General features: G+C 47.7%; 1 protein-coding gene across 2 annotated transcripts in view; it reads left to right on the top strand.

The window, feature by feature from the left end:
• Positions 1–7,904, top strand: part of LOC308143749 (glycogen debranching enzyme-like) — a 90,398-nt gene that overhangs the window by 1,000 nt on the left and 81,494 nt on the right. The window lies entirely within an intron of this gene.

The following is a 7,904-nucleotide window of genomic DNA, read 5'->3' as shown; positions in this document are numbered from 1 at the left end:
TGGAATGACTCCCAGTTGGAGTGGAATGACTCCCAGTTGAAATAGAATGACTCCCAGTTGAAGTGGGATGACTCCCAGTTGGAGTGGAAAGACTCCCAATTGGAATGGGCTGACTCCCAGTTGAAGTGGAATGACTCCCAGTTGGAGTGGAATGACTCCCAGTTGAAATGGAATGACTCACAGTTGAAATAGAATGACTCCCAGTTGAAGTGGGATGACTCCCAGTTGGAGTGGAAAGACTCCCAATTGGAATGGGCTGACTCCCAGTTGAAGTGGAATGACTCCCAGTTGGAGTGGAATGACTCCCAGTTGAAATGGAATGACTCACAGTTGAAATAGAATGACTCCCAGTTTAAATGGAATGACTCCCAGTTAAAATGGAATGAATCCCAGTTAAAATGGAATGACTCCCAGTTAAAATGGAATGACTCCCAGTTGGAATGGAATGACTCCCAGTTGGAGTGGAATGACTTCCAGTTGGAGTGGAATGACTCCCAATTGAAGTGGGATGACTCCCAGTTGGAGTGGAAAGACTCCCAATTGAAGTGGGATGACTCCCAGTTGGAGTGGAAAGACTCCCAATTGGAATGGGCTGACTCCCAGTTGAAGTGGAATGACTCCCAGCTGAAGTGGAATGACTCCCAGTTGAAATGGAATGGCTCCCAGTTGAAGTGGGATGACTCCCAGTTGAAGTGGAAAGACTCCCAATTGGAATGGGCTGACTCCCAGTTGAAGTGGAATGACTCCCAGTTGAAATGGAATGGCTCCCAGTTGAAGTGGGATGACTCCCAGTTGGAGTGGAAAGACTCCCAATTGGAATGGGCTGACTCCCAGTTGAAGTGGAATGACTCCCAGTTGAAGTGGAATGACTCCCAGTTGGAGTGGAATGACTCCCAGTTGAAATAGAATGACTCCCAGTTGAAGTGGGATGACTCCCAGTTGGAGTGGAAAGACTCCCAATTGGAATGGGCTGACTCCCAGTTGAAGTGGAATGACTCCCAGTTGGAGTGGAATGACTCCCAGTTGAAATGGAATGACTCACAGTTGAAATAGAGTGACTCCCAGTTGAAATGGAATGACTCCCAGTTAAAATGGAATGAATCCCAGTTAAAATGGAATGACTCCCAGTTAAAATGGAATGACTCCCAGTTGGAATGGAATGACTCCCAGTTGGAGTGGAATGACTTCCAGTTGGAGTGGAATGACTCCCAATTGAAGTGGGATGGCTCCCAGTTGGAGTGGAAAGACTCCCAATTGAAGTGGGATGACTCCCAGTTGGAGTGGAAAGACTCCCAATTGGAATGGGCTGACTCCCAGTTGAAGTGGAATGACTCCCAGCTGAAGTGGAATGACTCCCAGTTGAAATGGAATGGCTCCCAGTTGAAGTGGGATGACTCCCAGTTGAAGTGGAAAGACTCCCAATTGGAATGGGCTGACTCCCAGTTGAAGTGGAATGACTCCCAGTTGAAATGGAATGGCTCCCAGTTGAAGTGGGATGACTCCCAGTTGGAGTGGAAAGACTCCCAATTGGAATGGGCTGACTCCCAGTTGAAGTGGAATGACTCCCAGTTGAAGTGGAATGACTCCCAGTTGGAGTGGAATGACTCCCAGTTGAAATAGAATGACTCCCAGTTGAAGTGGGATGACTCCCAGTTGGAGTGGAAAGACTCCCAATTGGAATGGGCTGACTCCCAGTTGAAGTGGAATGACTCCCAGTTGGAGTGGAATGACTCCCAGTTGAAATGGAATGACTCACAGTTGAAATAGAATGACTCCCAGTTGAAGTGGGATGACTCCCAGTTGGAGTGGAAAGACTCCCAATTGGAATGGGCTGACTCCCAGTTGAAGTGGAATGACTCCCAGTTGGAGTGGAATGACTCCCAGTTGAAATGGAATGACTCACAGTTGAAATAGAGTGACTCCCAGTTGAAATGGAATGACTCCCAGTTAAAATGGAATGAATCCCAGTTAAAATGGAATGACTCCCAGTTAAAATGGAATGACTCCCAGTTGGAATGGAATGACTCCCAGTTGGAGTGGAATGACTTCCAGTTGGAGTGGAATGACTCCCAATTGAAGTGGGATGACTCCCAGTTGGAGTGGAAAGACTCCCAATTGAAGTGGGATGACTCCCAGTTGGAGTGGAAAGACTCCCAATTGGAATGGGCTGACTCCCAGTTGAAGTGGAATGACTCCCAGCTGAAGTGGAATGACTCCCAGTTGAAATGGAATGGCTCCCAGTTGAAGTGGGATGACTCCCAGTTGAAGTGGAAAGACTCCCAATTGGAATGGGCTGACTCCCAGTTGAAGTGGAATGACTCCCAGTTGAAATGGAATGGCTCCCAGTTGAAGTGGGATGACTCCCAGTTGGAGTGGAAAGACTCCCAATTGGAATGGGCTGACTCCCAGTTGAAGTGGAATGACTCCCAGTTGAAGTGGAATGACTCCCAGTTGGAGTGGAATGACTCCCAGTTGAAATAGAATGACTCCCAGTTGAAGTGGGATGACTCCCAGTTGGAGTGGAAAGACTCCCAATTGGAATGGGCTGACTCCCAGTTGAAGTGGAATGACTCCCAGTTGGAGTGGAATGACTCCCAGTTGAAATGGAATGACTCACAGTTGAAATAGAATGACTCCCAGTTGAAGTGGGATGACTCCCAGTTGGAGTGGAAAGACTCCCAATTGGAATGGGCTGACTCCCAGTTGAAGTGGAATGACTCCCAGTTGGAGTGGAATGACTCCCAGTTAAAATGGAATGACTCACAGTTGAAATAGAATGACTCCCAGTTGAAGTGGGATGACTCCCAGTTGGAGTGGAAAGACTCCCAGTTGGAATGGAATGACTCCCAGTTGCAGTGGAATGACTTCCAGTTGGAGTGGAATGACTCCCAATTGAAGTGGGATGACTCCCAGTTGGAGTGGAAAGACTCCCAATTGAAGTGGGATGACTCCCAGTTGGAGTGGAAAGACTCCCAATTGGAATGGGCTGACTCCCAGTTGAAGTGGGATGACTCCCAGTTGGAGTGGAAAGACTCCCAGTTGGAATGGGCTGACTCCCAGTTGAAGTGGAATGACTCCCAGTTGGAGTGGAATGACTCCCAGTTGAAATAGAATGACTCCCAGTTGAAGTGGGATGACTCCCAGTTGGAGTGGAAAGACTCCCAATTGGAATGGGCTGACTCCCAGTTGAAGTGGAATGACTCCCAGTTGGAGTGGAATGACTCCCAGTTGAAATGGAATGACTCACAGTTGAAATAGAATGACTCCCAGTTGAAGTGGGATGACTCCCAGTTGGAGTGGAAAGACTCCCAATTGGAATGGGCTGACTCCCAGTTGAAGTGGAATGACTCCCAGTTGGAGTGGAATGACTCCCAGTTGAAATGGAATGACTCACAGTTGAAATAGAATGACTCCCAGTTTAAATGGAATGACTCCCAGTTAAAATGGAATGAATCCCAGTTAAAATGGAATGACTCCCAGTTAAAATGGAATGACTCCCAGTTGGAATGGAATGACTCCCAGTTGGAGTGGAATGACTTCCAGTTGGAGTGGAATGACTCCCAATTGAAGTGGGATGACTCCCAGTTGGAGTGGAAAGACTCCCAATTGAAGTGGGATGACTCCCAGTTGGAGTGGAAAGACTCCCAATTGGAATGGGCTGACTCCCAGTTGAAGTGGAATGACTCCCAGCTGAAGTGGAATGACTCCCAGTTGAAATGGAATGGCTCCCAGTTGAAGTGGGATGACTCCCAGTTGAAGTGGAAAGACTCCCAATTGGAATGGGCTGACTCCCAGTTGAAGTGGAATGACTCCCAGTTGAAATGGAATGGCTCCCAGTTGAAGTGGGATGACTCCCAGTTGGAGTGGAAAGACTCCCAATTGGAATGGGCTGACTCCCAGTTGAAGTGGAATGACTCCCAGTTGAAGTGGAATGACTCCCAGTTGGAGTGGAATGACTCCCAGTTGAAATAGAATGACTCCCAGTTGAAGTGGGATGACTCCCAGTTGGAGTGGAAAGACTCCCAATTGGAATGGGCTGACTCCCAGTTGAAGTGGAATGACTCCCAGTTGGAGTGGAATGACTCCCAGTTGAAATGGAATGACTCACAGTTGAAATAGAATGACTCCCAGTTGAAGTGGGATGACTCCCAGTTGGAGTGGAAAGACTCCCAATTGGAATGGGCTGACTCCCAGTTGAAGTGGAATGACTCCCAGTTGGAGTGGAATGACTCCCAGTTGAAATGGAATGACTCACAGTTGAAATAGAGTGACTCCCAGTTGAAATGGAATGACTCCCAGTTAAAATGGAATGAATCCCAGTTAAAATGGAATGACTCCCAGTTAAAATGGAATGACTCCCAGTTGGAATGGAATGACTCCCAGTTGGAGTGGAATGACTTCCAGTTGGAGTGGAATGACTCCCAATTGAAGTGGGATGACTCCCAGTTGGAGTGGAAAGACTCCCAATTGAAGTGGGATGACTCCCAGTTGGAGTGGAAAGACTCCCAATTGGAATGGGCTGACTCCCAGTTGAAGTGGAATGACTCCCAGCTGAAGTGGAATGACTCCCAGTTGAAATGGAATGGCTCCCAGTTGAAGTGGGATGACTCCCAGTTGAAGTGGAAAGACTCCCAATTGGAATGGGCTGACTCCCAGTTGAAGTGGAATGACTCCCAGTTGAAATGGAATGGCTCCCAGTTGAAGTGGGATGACTCCCAGTTGGAGTGGAAAGACTCCCAATTGGAATGGGCTGACTCCCAGTTGAAGTGGAATGACTCCCAGTTGAAGTGGAATGACTCCCAGTTGGAGTGGAATGACTCCCAGTTGAAATAGAATGACTCCCAGTTGAAGTGGGATGACTCCCAGTTGGAGTGGAAAGACTCCCAATTGGAATGGGCTGACTCCCAGTTGAAGTGGAATGACTCCCAGTTGGAGTGGAATGACTCCCAGTTGAAATGGAATGACTCACAGTTGAAATAGAATGACTCCCAGTTGAAGTGGGATGACTCCCAGTTGGAGTGGAAAGACTCCCAATTGGAATGGGCTGACTCCCAGTTGAAGTGGAATGACTCCCAGTTGGAGTGGAATGACTCCCAGTTGAAATGGAATGACTCACAGTTGAAATAGAGTGACTCCCAGTTGAAATGGAATGACTCCCAGTTAAAATGGAATGAATCCCAGTTAAAATGGAATGACTCCCAGTTAAAATGGAATGACTCCCAGTTGGAATGGAATGACTCCCAGTTGGAGTGGAATGACTTCCAGTTGGAGTGGAATGACTCCCAATTGAAGTGGGATGACTCCCAGTTGGAGTGGAAAGACTCCCAATTGAAGTGGGATGACTCCCAGTTGGAGTGGAAAGACTCCCAATTGGAATGGGCTGACTCCCAGTTGAAGTGGAATGACTCCCAGCTGAAGTGGAATGACTCCCAGTTGAAATGGAATGGCTCCCAGTTGAAGTGGGATGACTCCCAGTTGAAGTGGAAAGACTCCCAATTGGAATGGGCTGACTCCCAGTTGAAGTGGAATGACTCCCAGTTGAAATGGAATGGCTCCCAGTTGAAGTGGGATGACTCCCAGTTGGAGTGGAAAGACTCCCAATTGGAATGGGCTGACTCCCAGTTGAAGTGGAATGACTCCCAGTTGAAGTGGAATGACTCCCAGTTGGAGTGGAATGACTCCCAGTTGAAATAGAATGACTCCCAGTTGAAGTGGGATGACTCCCAGTTGGAGTGGAAAGACTCCCAATTGGAATGGGCTGACTCCCAGTTGAAGTGGAATGACTCCCAGTTGGAGTGGAATGACTCCCAGTTGAAATGGAATGACTCACAGTTGAAATAGAATGACTCCCAGTTGAAGTGGGATGACTCCCAGTTGGAGTGGAAAGACTCCCAATTGGAATGGGCTGACTCCCAGTTGAAGTGGAATGACTCCCAGTTGGAGTGGAATGACTCCCAGTTAAAATGGAATGACTCACAGTTGAAATAGAATGACTCCCAGTTGAAGTGGGATGACTCCCAGTTGGAGTGGAAAGACTCCCAATTGGAATGGGCTGACTCCCAGTTGAAGTGGAATGACTCCCAGTTGGAGTGGAATGACTCCCAGTTGAAATGGAATGACTCACAGTTGAAATAGAATGACTCCCAGTTGAAGTGGGATGACTCCCAGTTGGAGTGGAAAGACTCCCAATTGGAATGGGCTGACTCCCAGTTGAAGTGGAATGACTCCCAGTTGGAGTGGAATGACTCCCAGTTGAAATGGAATGACTCACAGTTGAAATAGAATGACTCCCAGTTGAAATGGAATGACTCCCAGTTAAAATGGAATGAATCCCAGTTAAAATGGAATGACTCCCAGTTAAAATGGAATGACTCCCAGTTGGAATGGAATGACTCCCAGTTGGAGTGGAATGACTTCCAGTTGGAGTGGAATGACTCCCAATTGAAGTGGGATGACTCCCAGTTGGAGTGGAAAGACTCCCAATTGAAGTGGGATGACTCCCAGTTGGAGTGGAAAGACTCCCAATTGGAATGGGCTGACTCCCAGTTGAAGTGGAATGACTCCCAGCTGAAGTGGAATGACTCCCAGTTGAAATGGAATGGCTCCCAGTTGAAGTGGGATGACTCCCAGTTGAAGTGGAAAGACTCCCAATTGGAATGGGCTGACTCCCAGTTGAAGTGGAATGACTCCCAGTTGAAATGGAATGGCTCCCAGTTGAAGTGGGATGACTCCCAGTTGGAATGGAAAGACTCCCAATTGGAATGGGCTGACTCCCAGTTGAAGTGGAATGACTCCCAGTTGAAGTGGAATGACTCCCAGTTGGAGTGGAATGACTCCCAGTTGAAATAGAATGACTCCCAGTTGAAGTGGGATGACTCCCAGTTGGAGTGGAAAGACTCCCAATTGGAATGGGCTGACTCCCAGTTGAAGTGGAATGACTCCCAGTTGGAGTGGAATGACTCCCAGTTGAAATGGAATGACTCACAGTTGAAATAGAATGACTCCCAGTTGAAGTGGGATGACTCCCAGTTGGAGTGGAAAGACTCCCAATTGGAATGGGCTGACTCCCAGTTGAAGTGGAATGACTCCCAGTTGGAGTGGAATGACTCCCAGTTGAAATGGAATGACTCACAGTTGAAATAGAATGACTCCCAGTTGAAATGGAATGACTCCCAGTTAAAATGGAATGAATCCCAGTTAAAATGGAATGACTCCCAGTTAAAATGGAATGACTCCCAGTTGAAATGGAATGGCTCCCAGTTGAAGTGGGATGACTCCCAGTTGAAGTGGAAAGACTCCCAATTGGAATGGGCTGACTCCCAGTTGAAGTGGAATGACTCCCAGTTGAAATGGAATGGCTCCCAGTTGAAGTGGGATGACTCCCAGTTGGAGTGGAAAGACTCCCAATTGGAATGGGCTGACTCCCAGTTGAAGTGGAATGACTCCCAGTTGAAGTGGAATGACTCCCAGTTGGAGTGGAATGACTCCCAGTTGAAATAGAATGACTCCCAGTTGAAGTGGGATGACTCCCAGTTGGAGTGGAAAGACTCCCAATTGGAATGGGCTGACTCCCAGTTGAAGTGGAATGACTCCCAGTTGGAGTGGAATGACTCCCAGTTGAAATGGAATGACTCACAGTTGAAATAGAATGACTCCCAGTTGAAGTGGGATGACTCCCAGTTGGAGTGGAAAGACTCCCAATTGGAATGGGCTGACTCCCAGTTGAAGTGGAATGACTCCCAGTTGGAGTGGAATGACTCCCAGTTGAAATGGAATGACTCACAGTTGAAATAGAGTGACTCCCAGTTGAAATGGAATGACTCCCAGTTAAAATGGAATGAATCCCAGTTAAAATGGAATGACTCCCAGTTAAAATGGAATGACTCCCAGTTGGAATGGAATGA

The sequence above is a fragment of the Blennius ocellaris genome (genome assembly GCF_963422515.1).
Source record: "Blennius ocellaris genome assembly, chromosome: 19".
In the NCBI taxonomy this organism is placed as follows: Eukaryota; Metazoa; Chordata; class Actinopteri; order Blenniiformes; family Blenniidae; genus Blennius; species Blennius ocellaris.
Note: the sequence above shows the minus strand (reverse complement) of the source record. Positions and strands in the feature narration are given on the sequence as shown.